This window comes from Balaenoptera physalus (genome assembly GCF_965194825.1).
Source record: "Balaenoptera physalus genome assembly, chromosome: 8".
Lineage (NCBI taxonomy): Eukaryota > Metazoa > Chordata > Mammalia > Artiodactyla > Balaenopteridae > Balaenoptera > Balaenoptera physalus.
The window spans coordinates 63,258,274-63,280,738 of record NC_138887.1 but is presented as its reverse complement, the minus strand read 5'-3'; the positions used below and the strand labels follow the sequence as shown (position 1 = coordinate 63,280,738).

The 22,465-nt window shown below is 40.8% G+C and overlaps 1 long non-coding RNA gene across 1 annotated transcript in view; it reads right to left on the bottom strand.

Annotated features, from left to right (window-relative positions):
- Window positions 1–8,304: 8,304 nt before the first annotated feature.
- The window catches only part of LOC309665587, a 205,346-nt gene continuing 191,185 nt past the window's right edge, over window positions 8,305–22,465 (bottom strand). Inside the window, exon 3 of the long non-coding RNA XR_014266545.1 lies at window positions 8,305–9,815. This is a non-coding gene — a long non-coding RNA (uncharacterized lncRNA). The remainder of the gene's footprint in view (window positions 9,816–22,465) is intronic.

Below are 22,465 nucleotides of genomic sequence, written 5' to 3'. Positions count from 1 at the left end.
CCCACAGAGGACACATAAATAGGCAGGCTGTGTGTAACTGATGCCTTTAAATCAAAAATCCATCCCATATCAGAACCTTAGCTCTATGTATTGTCCTGCTATTTTCAGATTTGTGAAATAATTTTCTTGCTCTTGTGTAGTGGGACTTGAATAAAAATCAGTTGGCTTTAATTCATATCCATAATATTCCATTTTACAAGCTTAAAATCTCTAAGTATATTTTAAATTATTTTGGACATTTAATTTCTGGAAAAGTACTATATATATATATATTATATATATATAATTTTTTTTTTTTTAACTTGCAGCATGTTCTTCAGGCATTTTTGTTGCTATTCTTGGAGGATGACAGAACTGGAGCATCTTCTTGCTGACTGCTGGGGAAGGTCGCTTTTACATGTACTTCCCTATTGATACGGGAAGCACTGTGGGCTCAGAGAGGGATACTTTCCCTGCACAGTCTTCCCTGACCCCTCAAGACCCAGTTAGATGCGTCTTCCAGGTGCCGCAGGAGGCTGCTCCTTACCCCGCCCCCCCGTGGGGCTCATCACACCGCGTTGAACTTGCCCGTGACTCGTCTGTCTCGGCTCTAGATTAGTGGGCTCCTGGAGACCCAGGAGAGTCTTTTGTTCCCCACTGTGTCCCCAGCACATAGGGAGACACACTGTAACTTTAACGCACATTTGTTGACTACATCACAGATTGAATGGCTGTGTGGCCCCGGGAGAGTCCAGGTGGGTAATCCAGTTTCCAGCTCTGTCAAAATGACATTTTTTGTTGAACTGGCTTCTTTTCTGTGCAGGACCACCACCATGCAGGGGCTGGGGTGGGTCAATGGCTGTATTTGCCAGGTAGATTTGGAGCAAGGGTTACTTACAGGCTCTGTGGTGGGTGGGCATTTTCTAGCTCTTGGAAAAGTAATCTTTTTTTAATAAACAAAATAGCACTACATAAAAAAACTGTGTCAGGTGGCATCAACTCTTGTGGCAAAAGCAAAACTACCTCAATGGAACCTAAATTCATAGTAAACAGAAGTGTCAGATCATTACCTTCTAAGTTGAAATCCCTACAGGCACTTCTGTATACAAACACAAAACAAAACAATCAATGGTTGAATACTGATGATGTCTACATGTAACCATTTATTTACTACCTTGGGATCTTTCTCTCTGGCTTAGCTTTCCTCACAAATTTGCTTCTTAAGTCCTTGCCATAGGGATGGTCAAGCTCTATTTATTTCATTATCTTTTTAGAGTGATATAAACTTCAGAAAGACATTGAAAGGGCATAATGATTACAGAAGCAGAACTGAGAGAGATGCTATGAATAAATTAATTTAGAAATGAAAAATCCTCTCACTGAAAGTGATATTCACCTCACTGCCATGGTCACCGAACCACCCCCCTCTTCAAGTTGGTTAGTTTTACAAGTTTAATGGACTGAAACCTAATTGTGTCAAGTCATTTAGTCCAGATGATAGAGATACTAAGAAGAGATTAAAAACATTAACATATCTCGTCAAATTCTTTTGAGTATTTCTCAGGGGCAGTTTATCTTCTGCCTTTGTGGGTGCGATTGATTTTGGGAAATAGTCAAGTGCGGTAAATACAGTGGATTCATCTGACAGTACACAAGGCTTATCACACAAAATGTTATGATAGATAGGCTGATTTCCTGTGCAGGTGAAAACCAGTTCTGTTGAGGAGTTGGACACACGGCTGATAAAGCTCATACATGGAGGATTTTGTGTTCTGACATTTGCTTTCACAGTTCTTCATGTGCCGCCCTAATTCCCAACCCTCTCAGTTTTTAAACTAATAGACTAGGTTATAGGTCTTGAATTATTTAGTTCTCAAAATGACCTCCAGCTCTTTTGGCTTTTTCCTCTTAGTTTTAGAGCAAGGCTATGATGGAAGAGACCAGAATGTGCTTTTACCTGAAAAGGTCTGAAAGCCTTTAGTGACTGGGGAATGGAGAGAGTGTGGGCAGCCCAGGAGAGCAACTGGAAAGCTTAGCAACCTCTGAGGGAAATAACTACAAAACAAGTCCCTTCATTTGTCTACCTCTGTGACATAAAAACAAATCACCAGACCTTCCTGAGGTCCACACATCTATCCCTTTTACACTCAGAAAGTGCTAAGAGATCCAACTGTGATGGCTTCATTAAATCTAGAGTTGAGCAAATATTTCATATTTTATATCCTTGTCTCTAAAAATGTTATTATCACAAAATAATTCTAATAGGGCTTCCCTGGTGGCGCAGTGGTTGAGAATCTGCCTGCCAATGCACGGGACACGGGTTCGAGCCCTGGTCTGGGAAGATCCCACATGCCGCGGAGCAACTAGGCCCGTGAGCCACAACTACTGAACCTGTGCTCTAGAGCCCATGCTCCGCAACAAGAGAGGCCGTGACTGCGAGAGGCCTGCGCACCGCGGTGAAGAGTGGACCCCACTTGCCGCAACTAGAGAAAGCCCTCGTGCACAGAAACGAAGACCCAACACAGCCATAAATAAATAAATAAATAATTAAAAAAATAATAATCCTAATACATAAAAGATGGCAAGTTTGTAATCACATAGTATCTTGTCCCTCCTGAATTAAAGAACTGAAAGGGGGCATTTCAAAATTGGATCAAGTGAAAAGAAGGGGGGGTGAGCAGCAGCACATAAATATGCCAGATAAATAAAGTTGGGAAAAGACTTTAAAGTGCAGCCTGAAAATATGAGGTTGTTCCTGGGAAGATGGTGTTGCCAAGGAAGGATTCATAGGAAGAACCTTCCTTTACCAATTTATTTCTGTTTCTGGATTGCCCTAATGTTTGCTTTGGTGACAGGGGAAAGACAGAAAGGACTGAAAATTATTAGAGAGGGCTACTCTTACCATTATGTCAGAAAGATGTGACAGGACATTTCGTTTTTCAGCTGTGAAGTTACAGTGAAAATAGGGACAGTACCTCAAGAGAGTGGCTTCATTTGGGAGGGAACACTAAGCAGGTCCCAGCCAAAGATGAAACACGGTCTCTGGGAGGAGACTTGAGCGGGTGGGAAGATAGCTTAGAGGTAGCATTGCCAGATTCAATAGCAAAATGAAATAAACACATACACATGACAACACATACAAACGAAACAAAAACAGGACACTCAGTTAAATATGAATTTCAAAGAAAAAAAAATTCCGTGTGTGTGTAGTATTTTTCGTCAGTCCCAATGGACACACTAAATGATTAGTCCAATGAATATACTCAATTCAAATTTAACTGGGCATCCTTTCATTCCAGAGGAACCCCAGACAGTCCCTAGGAGAGCGTGGACGTGAGACTGCACTGAGAGGGCGGAAACTGACACTGTGGTACCATTTTCGGCAGGGAGCGGACGGGCGCAGCAGCTGAAACGGGGCAAGAGGAGGGGCCAGAATTGGGTGCCCTGGGAAAATGCTAGGTCTCCTGCAATCCTGAAGTGTCCCGTCCTCCTCTATCGTGGGTATCCTACCTGGCTGGAGGCGGAAAGGACAAAGCTGCAGGAGAAAGCAGCTGTCTATCAAGTATCTCAAACTCAGAAAATAGTTGGGACTGTGCAGTCAACAAATGTGTGTGAAGCTAAGTGATGCCTCTCATCTACTTTCTGGAAACGTGAAGCTTTTTCTGGTCTTTCATTTTCTCATTTTTGGTATAGACATGAGTCCATACCAAAAATGTTTTTCTTTCATAAGAAAAACAGTAGAGCACACGATAAACGGCAGATGTTGGGGAGACAGGAGGATATGGTGAGAATCATATCCACGGGATCTCCAGCATGTATATGGGTCTTGTCTGAAGAGGGCAGAATCCAAAGCCATAGAACGTACAGCACAAAGAGTGAACCCTACAGACTTCAGTTAATAATAATGTATCAATCTTAGCTCATCAATTGTAACAAATGTCCCATACTAAGTGCAAGATATTAATAATAGGTAACGCTACGTGTGTGGGGAGAGGGTGTATGTGGGACTCTGTACTATGCGAAATTTTTCTGTAAACAGAAACTGTTCTAAAATGTAAAATGTATGAATTTTAAAGAGTTTTGCAGCTAGAAAAACTTTGAAATTCACTGAATTAAAAAAAAATTAGCTTTAGGTGAAAATAGAAACTATATGGAGATTTAAAATGGAACAGGTAATTTCACCATTTATTTTGGCCTTTAGCACTTGGAAACATGGGATTCTTGCTTTCCTGAAAAGAATAGATCTGAATGCCAGTAAACAGCCTTGCCTTGCTAGGGGGTCCGGTGACCAGCATCTCCTGGAGCTCATTAGAAATGAGGACTCCCAGGCCCCTACTGAAGTGGGAGGAGTCAAAATCTGCATATTAACAAGACCCTAGAGTGATTTCCAGGCACAATAAGAAGCACTAGCATAGAGGTCATAAACATGGGTTACGGTATCAGATGACCTTGGTTCTGAGCCCTATTTATCACACTCTTTCTTCTAACGGGGCCCCTGTGGTTACCTAAATGTCTGTAAGCCTCAGTTTTTAAATTTCCAACACAAGGGGAGTGAGAATACCTATCTCAATGGGTTATTAGGAGGATAAAATGAGGTCATGCCTGTAAAGCTCTTAGCATGGTGCTTAGCAAAAAAAATTTTTTAAAAACCAAAAATGAAACAAACAAAACCCATAAAAACCAACCAACCAAAAGACGTAGTCAATGAAGGTTAAGGATTGATATTGCTAATAATGTAAATGGTAGCAAATGCCTTGGAAGAATTTGAACTTCTTATGTTAGAGTTTTGCCCTTTTAACTTCCAAGACACTTTTTTTTTTCCCCTGAGGAAGGACAAAAGAAAGTGAATAAAAGAAAAAAGGAAGAAAGGTCTTATTTCTTAAAGGAATCAGTATGCTAAAGTCAATCCTCAGATAACTGGATCATTCATTTCTATCTGTGGAAATGATTGGCCTGGTTCTCTTGGAGCTTGGCATAAAAACCAAACGAATCAATTTGCTACAGATTGACACCATGTAAATGAACTCATTTACCTCTCATTTAGTCCAAATGACTGCTTGCTAGCTACTCCATCTGACTTTCCTTTCATACAGAAAGAAATACAAGGGGTCCTCTTCTAGTCCTAGAAGACATAGTCCCGTGAGACACATTGGGACTCAGCGCTGGAACCTGGAACCTGGCACTGCTGTTTGTTTTGGAACCTATCATTTCAAAAAAGGTGTTTAGGGCTAAAATAATTTCTTTAAGGTGGGCGACTTAGGAAGTAGAATTGCACCTTATCTAATCTGGACTCAATAATTAAGAAAGGTGTTTGTATTAATCATGTCTTTTTATCTTCTACATTTCAGATGCTTTGACATTTGATGCCTTGCTGACCCTGGAGAGTCTATCCCTCCCTCCCCGGGCTAGCCAAGGCCTAGAGACAGTAAACTCAGTAAACCCAGGAGCATGCCTTTCATATGCAAACTAACCAATCCAGAACACGCACATCCACATCTCCTCTATCTGGCTCTCACGCTCTGGAACACTATCCTCCCATCCTAATCACCCCAGGGCCAGGTACCCGACAACTAGAGACAGCCCTCACACCCCAGAGCCCCCTGAGATTATCCAAACCAGCCAACCTTGAGCCTGCTTACCTTGCCTCTCCTGTTCCTTCCCCAAGAAACCAAGTTCCTCTCCGCCTACCTCACCCTCCTGACCAACCCCAGTGCTTCCCCATGCAGCCCCCATGGTGTGGTGTGCCCCTCCTCTTGGGAACCGTAACAAACTTTGTATTCAGTGGCAACCATCTCCTGATCTGCTGGCCTCACCACACATGAATAATAAAACCTACATTTTAAAACAGTGTTTTCAAAGATGACTATATTTGACAATAGAGTAATCTATTCTGTGCCAAACAAATGGATACCTTAGGGTAACTCCCTATAATATCAGAAGTCAGAGGGTGTACGGTTTGTTTGAATGGCTAGGAGGTCACTGCTGTGGATTTGAACACGGACAATGATTCAACTGTAACAGTAAAATATCACGGTGGGGTCCTTTCCTAATGCTATTCCTTCTGTTTCAAAAGTTCTCGTTCCTTCCATTTCCTTAGAATTCCTGCTTGTTCCTTCGATCTAGCCTAAAGGCCCCTTCTCTGTGAAGCCTTCCTCAATTACCTTGGGCGCAGCTCATGTGTTTGCTCTCATTGTCTCTGGTACTTATCTCTGTCTTATTCCAGGTATCCCTCTGGTCAGTGTTGGTTGTTGGTGTGTCTGTGTCCCCCGACCCTGCTGCCGTGGAAATTCATCTCTGAATTCCCAGCACTCAGCATAGAGAGACAGTAGTGGACATCTAACTTCTTGCTGACTAAGTGAATTAGTAACAGAGCTATTTCTTGGATGGTGTACTAGTTTGCTAGGGCTACTGTACTAAAGTGACACAAATTGAGTGGCTTAAAACAACAAAAACTCTAGCCTCAGTTCTGGAGGCTAAGTCTGAAATCAAGATGTCATTAGAGCCATACTTGCTCCAAAACCTCTAGGGGAGTATCTATTCTTGCCTGTTCCAGCTTCTGATAGCCCCAGATATTCCTTGGCTTGTGACAGCAAAACTCCAACTTGCGTGAGCCTTCACATGGCTGTCTTCCCTCTGTGTCCTTATAAGGACACCAGTCATGTTGGATTAAAAGCCCACCGTACTCCAGCACGCCCTCATCCTAACTACTTACATCTGCAACGACCCCGTTCCCAAATAAGGTCACATTGTGAAGTACCAGAGGGATAGGAATTCAACGTATCTTTTGGATGGGGGACACAATTCAACCCATAACAGATAGTAAGGATCTTATGGGAAATTCATGGAAGGCATGGTGTGTGCCTTCCACACCATCTTTTTACAGGTGAATTCTGATTTAGAATTAAGATCACAGGCAGCTTTATTAAATAGCATGTGGAAATTGAATGCTAGAGAAAGTTTGTTAAATGAATGAAAATTAATTTATAATGGTCGAAGGGATGAAATACCATTTGCTCTTTACACAAGTCTGATCCAGATATTAGAATCATAAATATTCACTGTTATTTTATGCTAACCAAAATATATTTGATGATTTATCAAAGTGTTGGCAGCTTACATTTGAATAACTTTAGTAAATAACAAGAGAAAAGCTGGTGAATTAATTCTTGAGGACAGCATGGGAATACTGAAAAGGACATTGTGATGTTAAAAGTCTAAGATGTTGGCAGCATGGGTGCTGGAATCAATGGCAGGTGGCACCCTGGGGAGACCTCAGCACCTTTAACCTTCAGTAATTGGCAGCCTTGCCCTGGCTAGGAGCGACGGTGGGGACATCTTGCAGACCCTGGCACTGGGGTCCCAGCAGTGGTAGAAACCACCACCATGCTGAGTTGGGACAGCTGAGGAAGTGAATGGCAAGTGCCAATAGGTAGCACAGAGGCCTTGACATGATACGCATCAGATGCCCTCTTCAGGTCTAAGGACCATTTGAGAGGAATTAGACAAAGCGTTGAGTCCTAAGGTTTCTGCAAAACACTGTGAGAAGAGCCGGACGACTGTGGAGTGGTGACATTCACAGCGACATTATTTTACCTCCAGACTTGTCTGGCTTTAAGTTCCTGATTTTACAAAGAAAGCAAGTAATAAAGATCAACCAGAGGGCCTGAGGGAGCAAAAAAAAAAAAAAAAAAAAAAAAAAAAAATGAAGAGCATAGGGCAAGAGAGAAAGGTGATGTGAAGGGAAGAAGAAGATAGAATGAGAAAAGGGAAGAGAAGTGTCCCGAGGGACAGCAGCAAGGCCTAATGAGCCATCAGGGATGCCCTGAACACACGGCGCACATGTAACAGGCAGCAAGGCTGGGAAGATGTCGCCAGGCTTTCTGTCTAAGGAGCATGTTAGAGGGAGGGGAAAGATGTGTGAACAAACGCTTTGTCTAGAAGATGGGAAGTGTGTGGAGAGTATGTAGTGTGACTCTGAAAGGTACAATGGCAGGAGAGGAACTGGGGGTCTGGGGCAACTGGTGTGTGGAGAAGGGGACGACTAGGGAAGGTTGGAAGGAGGCGGCAGGAGGGCTGTTGATGTGCTGTCCCCAATGTCCACGTATGCCAGGGGCAGGGCTGTTGTGCAGGTGAGGCCATGCACAAGGGCAGCTGGCTGAGGGCATGTGTGGGGTTTACCATCCACCAAGACGGCACCCCCTTGGAGGAAGGGGGGACACTTTCTAAAATTCATAAAGCCCTGTGCGGACTTAGCATAGCCACTAGCATCTTCTCTGGTCATTTTTGACACATGAACCACTAATGCTTCTCCCTCCATTACTTCCCCTTGTACCCCACCCATTCTGTAAAGCCTGGGGACTTTGCTGATTTTCCCAGTCAGCTCTGATAAAAGTATTGACACAGACTTGAAAAAGCTTTATGCTACGGCTCCGTGTCAAGCTTCCCCAGCAGTTACTGCTGAAAACTTTCCTGCCTTAACATCCGGGTCTCATTTTCTACACTGGCCAGACTCTTCACAGTACCTCACATGTTCAGGGTTCATTCTTCATCCTCAACAAGATCTTCCTACCATTCACTCAGGGTTGACTTACGTGCCACCCCACCCCCCCACCCCGCCCCCCGAGTGAATGGCATTTCTCTTTGCCTTTCTTAGGCTAAAGCTTTCTCTTTTGGGTCTTGAACCTATTTGAATATTTATGAAGCTATGAACTCTCTCTCCACAAAAGTACACACAATTACATATACATTTTCAGGAGTTTCCGGATTCTGTAAAACTCGTTCACAGCACTCCCTGAGAAGGTAAGTCCCAGCTCTAGAGACCATCTGAGGTAACTGTTGACTTCTGTATGTTGTATACTGCATTATTATTATTATTATTATTTTTGGTAGAACTCAGTCTCAAATGCAAAACAAAATCCTGATGTAACCAAACGTCTATGGTGCCTAGAGGCATTTGCATTTGTGGCCACTTCTCTGAGAATACTCTACTACTATGATTTTGCTTTAATCTATTGCCTGGTCTTCAACTTCATTCCCTGGGTTTAGGCCCTAATAATTTGTAACCCGGTTTATTACACATGGCCTCCTCATTTATTATCTTGATTCTTACCCTAACTCATTCCATGTTCCATTTTGGCTTCCAGAGTGCTCTTTGTAAAATAAAATTCAGATATCATTCCCTTGCTTAAAACCATTCAAGGATGTGATTGTACACTTGGGACCATCAGTCCTTCATAGCTCAAAGTGTGAAGATTTGATCAATGTGTAAAATCAGTTTTTGCTCCAGCTGAGGGCACGTGGTGAGGTCTACCAGAGAGAACGTGGAGCTGAGAGTGTCACGTAATTCAGTGTAACTGGGGCAGAGCTTGCTGTGACGCTGACATCAAGCCAGGACAAACGAAGGGTCATGGGTTTCCTGAAACTGCAGTTCCCTTGTCTTGGGAGTGTGGAAGAAAGCTCAGGAGTTGGAGCAATAAACAGTTCTACCCAAAGGGCAGCACATTGCTGAGGGATGACCAGAATTATGGTCTGGTAGTTCTAATCTCTGCAAATTGGGATGGTTTACTCTTACAATCTCCTGTACTCTTGTAATGGATGAAAAAAAGGAAAAACAGTTCTCCTGAACATGAAATGAGGCTTACAGTCTTTTCCTCCTAACATTTCTAAACTACACAGAATACATGAAAATCACAGACCCTGAGGCAAGGATTTATTTGGGAGGTTGCGGGAGGAGGCATGGCGGGCGGGGGGGGCAGTGGGATGGGGAGGGAAAGAGCCACTCGGGTGCATTCATGCGCGGTGACTGCGGTGGGCACCTGGGCTGTCGGCTGGGGCCTCTGCAAGAAAGAGCAGAGGGAAACCTGAGAACCGTCTCTCTAAGGGTTGAAGGAAGCAGCAGTATTTCCTCACTAACACCCTTCCTTCACTCTTTGAGAGGTGCCTCGGGGCACTCCTGCGCTCTTTGGGCTGGTACTTTTAGGTTCCTTTGGCAGGCTGAAGAATGTGTTTTTGCCACCAGAAAAAGCCCTCAGTTAGAGACAAACCTCACCTTAAAATGTAAACTAATTTACAATTACAATTTTGAATAGTTACGGTACTTATTACTACAAGAATATGAACATTTGTTTTCTTTATATATTTACACACACAATACTGTATATCTTCATAGATTTTTTAAACATGATGTGTCACCATGTTGTTTCCCATTCACATCTCTACCATAGACTCACAAATTATTGGAAACCATTGGCTTGAAGACTAGCAATCAACAAGTCAAGTCCCTCGTGATCTATCCCCAGCCTTGTCATCCCCCCTATGACCTGTCCCTCACGTGCTTTATGGCCCAACATGACAAAACCCTTACAGTGTTGTTTCATACTCTTGGGCTTTTTAAACACGCTGGTTCCTCTCCCTGGACTGTTTATTTTTTCCTGCTTTATTGACTTCATCCTCCAACCCCCAATTTAGTCATCTTATCTTTGGTGCAGTCTTCTCTGGCTGTCTACCTCCCAACAGTCATTCCCTGCTTTGCCCCACCACTCCATGGTGAATGCACTTTTTTTTTTGCATGTATCTCATTGTTACATGTTACAAGCAATAGTTCTGTAACTATTGATTTATATATGTCTCCTCCTCCATGTTTTATATACATTTATACCCCCATCATCTACCATGAACTTGACATATGATAGGTACTTAATATTATTTAACTAAATTGAACTATATTTCCTGGATCTTTGTAACAAGCTACATTGCTGCTGAGTTGGATAGATAGATCCATTCAGGCTTCTAAAGCCAAGGTCAAAAGAAATAACACAGGCAAGCAAATCCTTTTTTTTTTTTTTCTTCTCTATTGTGGTAAAGAGTTTGGATTTTATTCTAAAAGCAAAGGAAAGCCATTGAAGGAGAGAGTCACACGATTCAATTTGCATGTTAAATATATCACTCTGGTAGGCTTTCATTTCGATACTAAAGAAAGCATTGTTCATGGGTACTGAACCATTTATACCATACACATTATGCAAAAACAAGTCCACATTATTGAAATCTCCAAGGATGACTAGATAGAGAAATTTAAATGTGGCAAGTCAGACAAAGGTATTAACCTGCCACCTTCATATTCTCCCATGTGTGAATTTTCTATTGGGAATTCATAACCTTCCCAAATAATATTTCAGCTAAAACAAAGAAGAATGTCTTTTAAGTCTTTGGCAGAAAACTGAATGGCAGTGCACAAGGTAAAACGTATACAATGTTCTAATGATACACGTGTTGGAAGTTTAAAAAAATAGGCAGTGTTCTTTTTCCTGTGTGTCATCATCAGGGCCTCTGGCAGGCTCCACCAGGTGAGGAGCTAAACAGTGGGGTGATGGCCTGATCCAGCCTTCCCATCCCCAGGAAGGTGAACTCCACAGTGTTCCTGAAGCCAGAGAGCGCCTCTTGATCCTCTATGTCTATTGTCACCTGCCCAACATTGCCCACTCTATGACCACCTCTGAGTGGACACCTTTCCTGAGCTCTTGGTCACTAGCAGTTACCTGGGCACATGGCACTGACTGGGATTTCAGAACAAAAACCATTCTTCTGAGAAAACTGAACATAAGCAAACTTCTAATACATTTACTAATTATTCACATAGAAATGTGAACCTAATTTCAGGTGCTTTGTTTGGTGACATTCTGAAAGCAGCAGCATGGAGAGGGTAAGGAGTCAGTCAGATCTGCCACTGTGTGACATTGGCCATGTTTAACTTCTCGGACTCCAGTTTTGTTTTTTATAACATGAGGATAGTAATACCTGCCATACGGGGTTTTTTACAGAGTTTAGAGATGGTGTATATATAGTGCTTGGCACATAATAGATGCTAAACTAATGATACCTTTTATTGCTATCATATTTGCCAATTCTGCCTCTCCATGGAGTTAAGAATATCTTTCTAATCATGAGTGAATTGGAGTTGCAATCTCTTTTTTTCTCTTTGGTATATTTCTTCTGTCATCCATTTAGTTATTCTTTCTTATTTTTCCCACAAAATAATGCATCCCTTCCCAAGGGAGATGTCAGAATTCAAGTTCCAAGCTTCCTTTGCAGTTAAGGTATATTTGATTAGGATACTGTAAATGGGGCTTCCATGTTTGCTGGTACAGATGACAGGAGCAGCAGTACTTGTGCTTTTCTAGTGTTTGCAAGTTTGAGTTTCTGAGGCAGAAACAGCCCTGGTGAAAGAGCTACCAGTGGTTGCGGTCAAGTTCCTGGTGTTTGTGAAATTTGATGGTGTGATTTGAGGCTTTGCTCCTTAACCTTGAGAATCCTTCACTTAATATCCTATATCTGCTTTATTTTCCCGAGCAGATTCTGGTATATTCTGGGGTTTTTTGTTTCGGTTTGTTTCATTTTGTTTTCAAATAAATGTTTTTATTTGGAATGATTTTAGATTTACGGAGAAGTTGCAAAGCGATTTGCAAAGTTAGGGAACATTCCACAAAATCACCCACACTTCTTATACCATTTGCAAGCTCAGAGGTCCCCAAGACTACCCTCAGTTTTGATATTCACTAGAAGGAGTCACAGAATTCACTGAAATTACTCTCAGCTACAGTTTATTACACTAAAAAGATACAGATTACAATCAGCCAAAGGAAGAGATGCCCAGAGCAGAGTCCAGGAAAGTTCAAAGCATGAACTTTCAGAGCTTCCTACTGCCGTCTTGTGGAGTCTTGAATAGCTTTACCATTCCTGGCGACAATGTATGAAACACACAGGAAGTATTGCCAGCCAAGGAAGCCCACCAGAGCCTTGATGTCCAGAGATTTTATTGGTCACATGGACCTGGTTGGCTATCTGATTGGCTGACCTCAATCTCTGGCTCCTGCGGAGGCTGAGCTAATACCATATGACCTAAAGCCCCTACACTAAATCCCAGTGTGAGACTCTTTTTGGCTCAAAACCCCCAGGTAAACAAAGACATTTTTATTAGGTAGGATACTCTCCAGACCTCTTTGAGCAAGGTTAAATTCTTTACAACACACACATCTAAATAAAAGTTCCAATATACCTCATATCAGTACTGACATGAAGCCATTCTTTGTAGTAGCTACGTTTAAGCATCTTATATATTCCAGGCTATTTACAAGAATGATTTCTAATTGTTACAGCAATATTTTAAAGTAGCTATTATGATATTTTATAGATGAAGTAACTGGTAATATTTTATAGAGAAGAAGTATAAACATGCCTGAAGTCACCAAGATAATAAGTGATAGATTCCTATTTTAGAACCAGCCTGACACCAAAGCCTATCTCCTGTATTTCATCACATGGACTTCTACAAGGCTCTGGTTTTACCCTGTGATAGAGGCATTTACCCTGGACTCTGCAAAGTATAGACAAGACCGATGACTATGTCCCTCTCCAATAAACTCTGATTAGACATGCACATTTTGGGGATCAGTCTGCAAATGTGTATTATCCACATGCATATGAGCATTTTTTAAAAGGAAAAAAGTAACTGACATGTTAATACAAATAGCATTAGTATATTGCAAATTTCCCACTCTTGTAAGTTTTGCTATAGTTTTTCTTAAGCTTATTTGAATCTCATTCCTTTCTCCCTTCACAAACTTTAGTGAAGAACTTGCTGTTAGTATTTAAAATGTTCCATGTTCATCCCTTGTCAATAATTAAATCCGATTTTCCACCTCCTTTGAAAAGACCATCAACTTTCCAATGTGCTTGTTTGGGATTAGTATAAGTTCAGAGCTCATTTTTAATTCTCATTTTGTTTTAGAGAAAAGGAAAGTTTGGCCCCTTCAGCACCTCACCCTGCCTCAGAGGCCAGAAGTGCAATCTAAGCCCTTCACTCAAAGGTGTAGCAGACCACGTGATGCCGCCAAGGTCAATGCTGCTGGGAGAGTAGAGCTCCGGGAATGGCGCTCTCAGTGTTAGGTGGGTAATTGTAGGCGCTGAGCATCGGGCAGGGAGCTGGTAATGGGATGAAACTGGTACCAGGTCAGACGACAAGAACTCTACGTCCTCGACAATGAAAGTAGATTTAAATAAACCTAAGCCAGGAAGGCTGACAGAGAAAAATCTACATGCACGCATTTCTAAGGAGACAGCAATTAAATTAACTCCCACCCGCTGCATTTGAAAATGAGAAAACAGGAGCATGATGATGTTAGGTAGCCGTATTAATAACAGCAGCAACAGCAGCTACTACTTATTAAGAGGTTCCTGGGTGGCAGGTGCTACATGAAACGCAGCACGTTATATCATTTACTCCTCATGTTAACCCTGAGATAGAAACGATTATAGCCTTTCTCTGTAAATTGAGGACCGGAGATTTATAGAGATTTAGTAACTTGCCCAGATTACACAATTGCTAAATGATAGAAACAGGATTTGAATCAAGGAAGTCTACATTGAAACCCATGCCTTTAATCACTAGGTCCTATTTCTGATCAGGAACCCATAGCCAATAAAGGAACCATAAGAAGAATCCATCTTTCCACTGTTACAACTTGATGCCTTTAGATCTCAGTGTTGACTGCCTTAATATCACACTAGGAACAGCTATGTTGTCAGGAAATAGAAAGAGTTGGGACAATTATTAACCTCCATGGAAGCCTTAGGAGGAACCAGTGGAGAGAAAATATATTTTCCTGGCTCTTCAGTCAAACTTTCCATTTCCCGCCATTTGTCTTCTGCCAATCTTGTGCCCCCAGGAATACCAAAATACAACAGACATTGAACTTTCTAGACTGATCTTCCTCCTCTGTCTCCCCCTTCCTCTCTGCCCTTCAGAACCTCAGATTGATTCTGGTTTAGGTTCAGCAGGTGTAACAGAGATTGGGAGTGAAAAGTGATATTAATGAGAAAACAATATACCAATAAATGTATCTTCCTTCAGCCCTATCTCCAAGCTCCTGAAGGGTAGATGAGAGAGAAGTATAGACCCAGGCCAAAAAAGTAACAGGTTTACTCTGAAGAAATTGAATGAAAAAAAAAAAAATTGAATGCATCATCTGGGAAGATGAAAAGTTTTATAGTTTGTGTTGATATGCCATAGGAGAGCCATGTTCGTTATAGCATTTGGGGACCTCAAACTTAACAATGGCCTCCCCACACAAGAGCAGTTATATTAATCACAGACACTGTGGCATCATAACAAGTAGTTTATGAAAATGATTTAACAGTGATGAATCATATACACCAAATAAAGGAGCAGCTAAGTGTATAAAGCAACCACTATTAGATCTGCAAGGATAAGGTGATGGAGGCACAACAATAGTGAGAGAATTTAATGTATATATTTTGAGAGTAAGACACATCTACTGGACAAAAATAAGCAGGGATGTAGAAAAATCTATAAGTTTTATTTAGTAGATAAGCATAGAATTTTTAATCCTATAAATAGATCATAAAAAATTTTTTTTTCTTTACAACAAACTTTCCATTTGACCATAAAGAAAACCTTAATACTTTTTTCCCAAAAAATTGAGATTTCTGCAGGCTACATACTCCAATCCTTATATGATGAAGTTAGAAATTAAAAACGGATAAACAACAAAACTTAGTTGCTTAAAATTAAATAAAAGAGGACATTAAAACTGGACTTACAAGATATAAAGCAATGAAAAGGAGAACACTTCATACTAAACCAATGGGCCCTAGCTAAAGTGGTTCAGAGAAAATTATGTATATCATTTTCAAGACTAAGGCCCCTGCTTCTGTATTTATACTTGGTAGTTCACCTGTTGAATTCCCAGAGCAAGACCAAGCTATTTCCTACTGGAACTATAGCATGCATGTTTCCATAGACAAGTCAGGTGAAACATTCATCATCACCCCTAATGCTACTGCAGGGACCCCAAAAGAACTTCACTCCTGCCTGAATTTCTGGAAAACTTTTTCCAGACTTCAAGGGGTTTTAAAGCTGTATTTCCACACAGAGACCCAGAGCTTCTGAGGAGCTTCGGGGCAGTGTGAGATCAATGTCAAATAAAGGGCAAGGGGAGAGAAGGGAATAAAGCCTCAGAAGAAATGTAGTGAGCTGAAAGCAAGAGGATGCAACTCTGGGAGCATCTCTGCAAGTAGAAGAGTCCTGGGAGGGAGTCACAAGGGAAGGTATGTCAAAATCCAGGAGGCCACGAGAGACAGAGAATGTAAGTCACTGTTTCCAGGCTGCACTTTTCTCAAGAATGACCCAGGACCTACTCCTGCCAAGAACGCCAAATAGGAATGCCTCACTGTAAATCTCGTGGCTTTTGGAAGGTGAATGGGAGTGAAAAAGAAAGCTAACTGGAGGGGAGAAGCCCATGGAAAAGAATAACTGAGGAAGACGCCACCTTTCTAAGTACGGGGATTGGATAAACTATTTAAAGGCTCCCAGACGTAGCCTAGGGTTAGCCATTGCTATGTCATGATGGTGTCCCCTTGGGAGGGACTCTTTACTATAATAACTATAATAACAAGGGAGAAAAAGGGCTAGTAATGTAAATAGATGAAGACTGCTTCCTTAAGAAAAAAGGTGCACCTTCTGTGTCATCAAAATATACCTTAAAGTAATGAGACCCCATTTACCAAAAGTGTCGTAAGTCCTTGGACTGTAGGTGAAAGCCCTCTTCTGGTAGGCTACAGTTTTACTTTAAAAGGCATTGGTGCTACCTCCTGAAACAGTTATCAAAAAACTCAAACTCTTTGGTGAAGTCTGGAATACTTTTGAGATCCTTTCATGATAGTTTTACCACAATAATGAAGAATAATCTGACTGTCTTACAAGGATGACTGTGAAATTTTTCATTTCTGGTTAGGAATTTTCTAGACATAAGTTTTTTTAAATTAAAGTTTTAATTTTTTTTTGAGATAATTGTAGATCCACATGCAGTTGTAAGAAATAATAGAGAGAGATCCCATGTACTTTTACCCTGTTTCCCCCAATTGTAACATTCTGCAAAACTGTAGAACAGTATCACAACCAGGATAATGACACTGATACAGTCGAGATATGCAAGCAGCTTTTGGCAGGAAAGAGTTCTTTGCAGGAAAGAGCTCTCTACAAGAGGCCCCTTTTGTCTTGTCACTAACCTTAAACCAGGCACACTCATGCCCTACTCATCTCCGGCCCTAGCACACCTTTCAAATCTTTTGATCACACAATACCTTGCCTAATCTGTTGGTCCTTTCCATAGATCAAAGAAGTAGAAATGAAGAATAAATAATTAACAGACCACCAGACCTCTTCCCTAGCTTCCCCTTCAGTAATCTCCTGAACAAACTGTGTGAACAAGATAGCATGTAAAGAAACATCACAGGAAGTCGACAAGCATGCACAAAAGGCTGCACGCGGTGAGTGGGGAACGGCGACGACTCTGACCCCCCCATCTCAATGATTAACTGAGATTATTTCCCCTTTTCCCTTTAAAAACTTTCATGGCCGAGCAGGATCTTCAGAGGTGGTTTTTGAGGGACACCGAGTCCACCATCACCCCAGAGGGCCGGCATTCTGATTAAAGGCAACTTTCCTTGCTACCAACGTTGCCTCTCTTGGGTATTAATTTTAGAGTGGTGGGCAGCTGGACCTGATTCAGTAACAGATACAGAAGAATCCCATCACCAAAAGGATCTCTCATGTTGCCTGGTTACAGTCACATCCACTTTTCTCTCAACTCACCTTCTCCTTCACGCCTGGAAACCACTAAACTGTTGCCATTTAAAAAATGTTATATATGGGCTTACCTGGTGGCGCAGTGGTTGAGAATCTGCCTGCCAATGCAGGGGACACGGGTTCGAGCCCTGGTCTGGGAAGATCCCACATGCCGCGGAGCAACTAGGCCCGTGAGCCACAATTACTGAGCCTGCGCGTCTGGAGCCTGTGCTCCGCAACAAGAGAGGCCATGATAGTGAGAGGCCCGCGCACCGCGATGAAGAGTGGCCCCCACTTGCCGCAACTAGAGAAAGCCCTCGTGCACAGAAACGAAGACCCAACACAGCCATGAATAAAAATAAATAAATAATTCTAAAAAAATGTTATATAAATGAAATCATACAAGATTTGACCTTTTAGGATTGGCTTTTCCACTCAGCAGAATTCTCTGTAACTTCATCCAGATTGTTGTGTGTATCAATAATTTGTACCTTTTTATTGCTGAGTATTATTCCATGGTATGGATGTATCTCATTTGTTTAACTAGTCACCCACTGTAGGACATACGGGTAGTTTCCAGTTAGGAATAAAATAAAGATGCCATAAACATTTGTGTACAGATTTTTGTTTGAACACAAGTTTTTGTTTCTTTGGGATTAATGCCCAGGAGTGCAAATGCTGGATTGTATGATAGTGGAATGTTCAATTTTTAGAAATGCTGAACTGTTTTCCAGACTGGCTTTGCCATTTTACATTCCCAACAGCAGTGCATAAGTGCTTCTTTTTTTGCATTCTCACCAGCATTTCGAGTTATCACTATTTTTTATTTTAGCCTTTATGATAGCCATATGTCCTTGTGGCTTTAATTTGCATTTCCCTGATGGCTAATAATGGTGAACATATTTCATGTTCTTATTTGGCATCTGTATATCCTTTCAATAAAATTCTACTCATATCTTTTGCTTGTTATCTAATTAGATTGTTTTAGTTTATTTTTGAGTTTGAGAGTTCTTTATAGTTATCAACAGATACATGATCTGTGAATATTTTCTCTCACTCTGTAGCTTGCCTTTTTATTACCTTCACAGGTTATCTCATAAAGCAAAAGTACTTAATTTAGATGAAGTCTAACTTATCCATTTTTCATTTTATGGACTGTGTTTTTGGTGTCAAGAATAACAACTCTTTGCCTAGCCCTATAGCCCAAAGGTTTTCTCCTATTTTTTAACTAAATATTTTACAGCTTTACATTTTACATTTGAGTCCATGATCCATTTTGAGTTAATTTTTATATAAGGTGTGGGACTTATGTTAAGGTACATTTTTTTTCCACTTGCAGATGTCCAGTTGTTCCAGCACTATGTACTGGAAAACTATGCCTCTTTCATTGAATTGCTTTTGTTTTTGAGTGTATCTCTTCATATAACTTTTTTAGTAGTGGCTTTAGGTATTATATATACAGAACTTATCACAGTCTACTACTGCCATCATTGTACCTATTAGAGTGAAATATAGAAAACTTACTTCATTTTAAGTTCTTTTTGCCATCCTCCATTTTACTGTAATTGTCTTAAATATTTCCTATACATACATTTAAAACCACATCAGAGAGTAGTATACTTTTTGCTTCCACCATCAACATAATTTAGAAAACTCAAGAGGAGAAGGAAACCCACTGTACTTATGTATGTGACCACGATCTTTCTTCCTTCCTGATGTGAAAAGATTCCTTCTGGCATTCTCCTTAGAGAATTAGCTCTAACTACTCCCCATTGTGACTTTGCTGGTGTGAATGGGGGTGGGACCACAGTTTTTTATGTGGTGTTCAGCTGAAGTAGAGTGGTGATTCTCTGAAGGTTTTCTGTCTTAATGGCTTTTCCTTTGTTGTCTCTTTGGCTCTAGAGAGAGCAGACTTTTGTTGGAGTTTTTTGTCTGTGCCCATTGGCATTTCTGGGTTTCTGGCTTCTTCCAGCTCCCAGTTTGGAATATATGAAAACCCAGGGAACTCTCATCACCATGTGTTCCTTGAGTCCCATATTCCCTAGTGGTTTGTTCCCTTTTCTCCATCTCTCAGAGTTTTCTTATGTTTGTTTTATATATAGTTTCTGGGGGTTTTTTGTTGTACCGATGGGGACTAATATGGACAAGTATATCAACTTCATTTTTCTGGAAGTGAAAAAGGCTTGAGTTTTGAAGTTAATAATTTTATCTCAGCCACTGAAAGTAATTCAGTTGCTCTTTGGTTAGAGAGATACATCTAAAGATCCTTCCATTGATTTTAAAAGGTTTGCTTGCCTTAGTCTAGAACCCAAAATTAACCTAGATTTGAAAATAGAAAAAGCAAGCCTAAGTCATGCCTTCCAGAAAGCTTCACATTCTTTTCTTCTTTCCTTCCTCTCTCCCTCCCTCCCTCCCTTCCTTCTTCTTTGCTACACGCGGGCTTTCTCTAGTTTTGGCGAGTGGGGGCCACTCTTCGTTGTGGTGCATGGGCTTCTCATTGCAGTGGCTTCTCTTGTTGTGGAGCATGGGCTCTAGGCACACAGGCTTCAGTAGTTGTGGCACGCGAGCTCAGTAGTTGTGGCTCGTGGGCTCTAGAGTGCAGGCTCAGTAGTTGTGGCGCACAGGCTTAGTTGTTCTGCGGCATGTGGGATCTTCCTGGACCAGAGCTCGAACTCATGTCCCCTGAATTGGCATGCAGATTCTTAACCACTGCACCACCAGGGAAGTCCCCACATTTGTTCTTTAAACTGAAAGGTCCTTAAAGGCAAGGGCTGCTTTCCTATTTTCTTGGTTATTCCAAGCTTTTCTCTTTCCACAACTGGATTAAAAAAGGTCCAAGGACAAGAAGACAAGGATTCAAGGTAGGAGTTTAATAATGATAATAGTGTATCTAAGACTAAATACCAAGTAATGAGGTAGAGAAATTTCACAAAGCATCACATAATATCTCTAATTTTCCCTAAATCCTATAAACTGAGTAGCAATCTCCTTTTATATATGAGGAATTTAAGATTCTGAGAGATTAAATGATTTATATAAGAAAACATGGTTTGGGAGTGGTATGGCCATAAATTGATCTCAGTATCCAAAGTTGATGCTTTTTCCTTTACATCCTAAAAGCCTGAACTATGAAAGGGAAAAAGGATGACTGAACACAAGGGAACTTCTGGAAGTGGGAACGGCAGGATTATTTTTTACTACTTTGATTTGTTGTGTAATGAAAGAGGAAAAACTGAACAAGACTTTGAGGTTCACTGAAGAAAACAGTGACTGTCTTCAGTTATTAAGTAGAAAAATATTCAATAACAGTAATCAATGCTGAGAAAATCAAAGGACAGCCAGAAGAGTGGACTCTAGCCTAGCTCTCCAGAAATCATTCCCAGATCCCACATCTGACCTACTAGGGGACTTACTACTGCAGAGGTCATCCCTGGAATTATTGAGTTCAAAGACACACCACCACAATAGGCTAGGTTCCTGCTAACAATGCTGCCTCAACTGTGGTTGGGCACCAGAATCCAGAGTCCAACTGCTGCAACCACCAGAATTACTTGTTAAATACCCAAGAAGTTGGAGAATGGATGTGGATATAATCCTGCAGAAACTCATGTCTTTGTAACTTTGATTTGAAAAATAATATAGCCAAAAAGTCAGTCCTCCCAATCTTGGGTCTGTACTTCCGATTGGCAGAACATAATCAGTATTCTGAGCCATGGCTGAAAAGGAATCTGAAAAATGTCTTTTCTTTCCCCAGCTTTGTAGATAAATTAAGAAACAAAAGAGCATCCGACAAGAGTGCCCACTCTCATCACTTTTATTCAACACAGTCTTAAAAGTCCTAACCATAGCAATCATAGAAGAAAAAGAAATAAAAGGAGTCCAAATTGGAAAGGAAGAAGTAAAACTGTCACTGTTTGCAGATGACATGATACTATACGTAGAAAATCCTAAAGACACCACCAGAAAACTACTAGAGCTCATCAATGAATCTGATAAAGTTGCAGGATACAAAATTAGTATACAGAAATCTGTTGCATTTCTATACACTAACAACAAACTATCAGAAAGAGAAATTAAAGAAACAATCCCATTTACCATCACATCAAAAATAATAAAATACCTAAAAATAAGCCTACCTAAGGAGGCAAAAGACCTGTACTTGGGAAACTATAAGACACTGATGAAAGAAATTGAAGACAACACAAACAGATGGAAAGATATAACATGTTCTTGGACTGGAAAAATCAATATTGTAAAAATGACCATACTATCCAAGGCAATCTATAGATCCAAAGCAATCCCTATCAAAATACCAATGGCATTTTTCACAGAAATAGAACAAATAATTTAAAAATTTTATGGAAAAACAAAAGATCCTGAATAGCCAAAATAATCTTGAGAAAGAAGAACAGAACTGGAGGAATCAGGCTCACTGAGTTCAGACTATACTACAAAGCTACATTAATCTAAATAGTATGGTACTGGCACAAAAAACAGACATATCAATGGAGGAGAATAGAGAGCCCAGAAATAAACCCATGCAATTATGGTCAATTAATCTATGACAAAGGAGGCAAGAATATATAATGGAGAAAAGCCAGTCTCTTTAATAAGTGGTGCTGGGAAAACTGGACAGCTACATGTAAAAGAATGAAATTAGAACATTCTCTAACACCATATACAAAAGTAAACCCAAAAAGGATTAAAGACCTAAATATAAAACCAGATACTATAAAACTTCTGGAGGTAAACATATGCAGAACACTCTTTGACATAGATCATAGCAATATTTTTTTTGGCTCTGTCTCCTAAAGCAAAGGAAATAAAAGCAAAAATAAACAA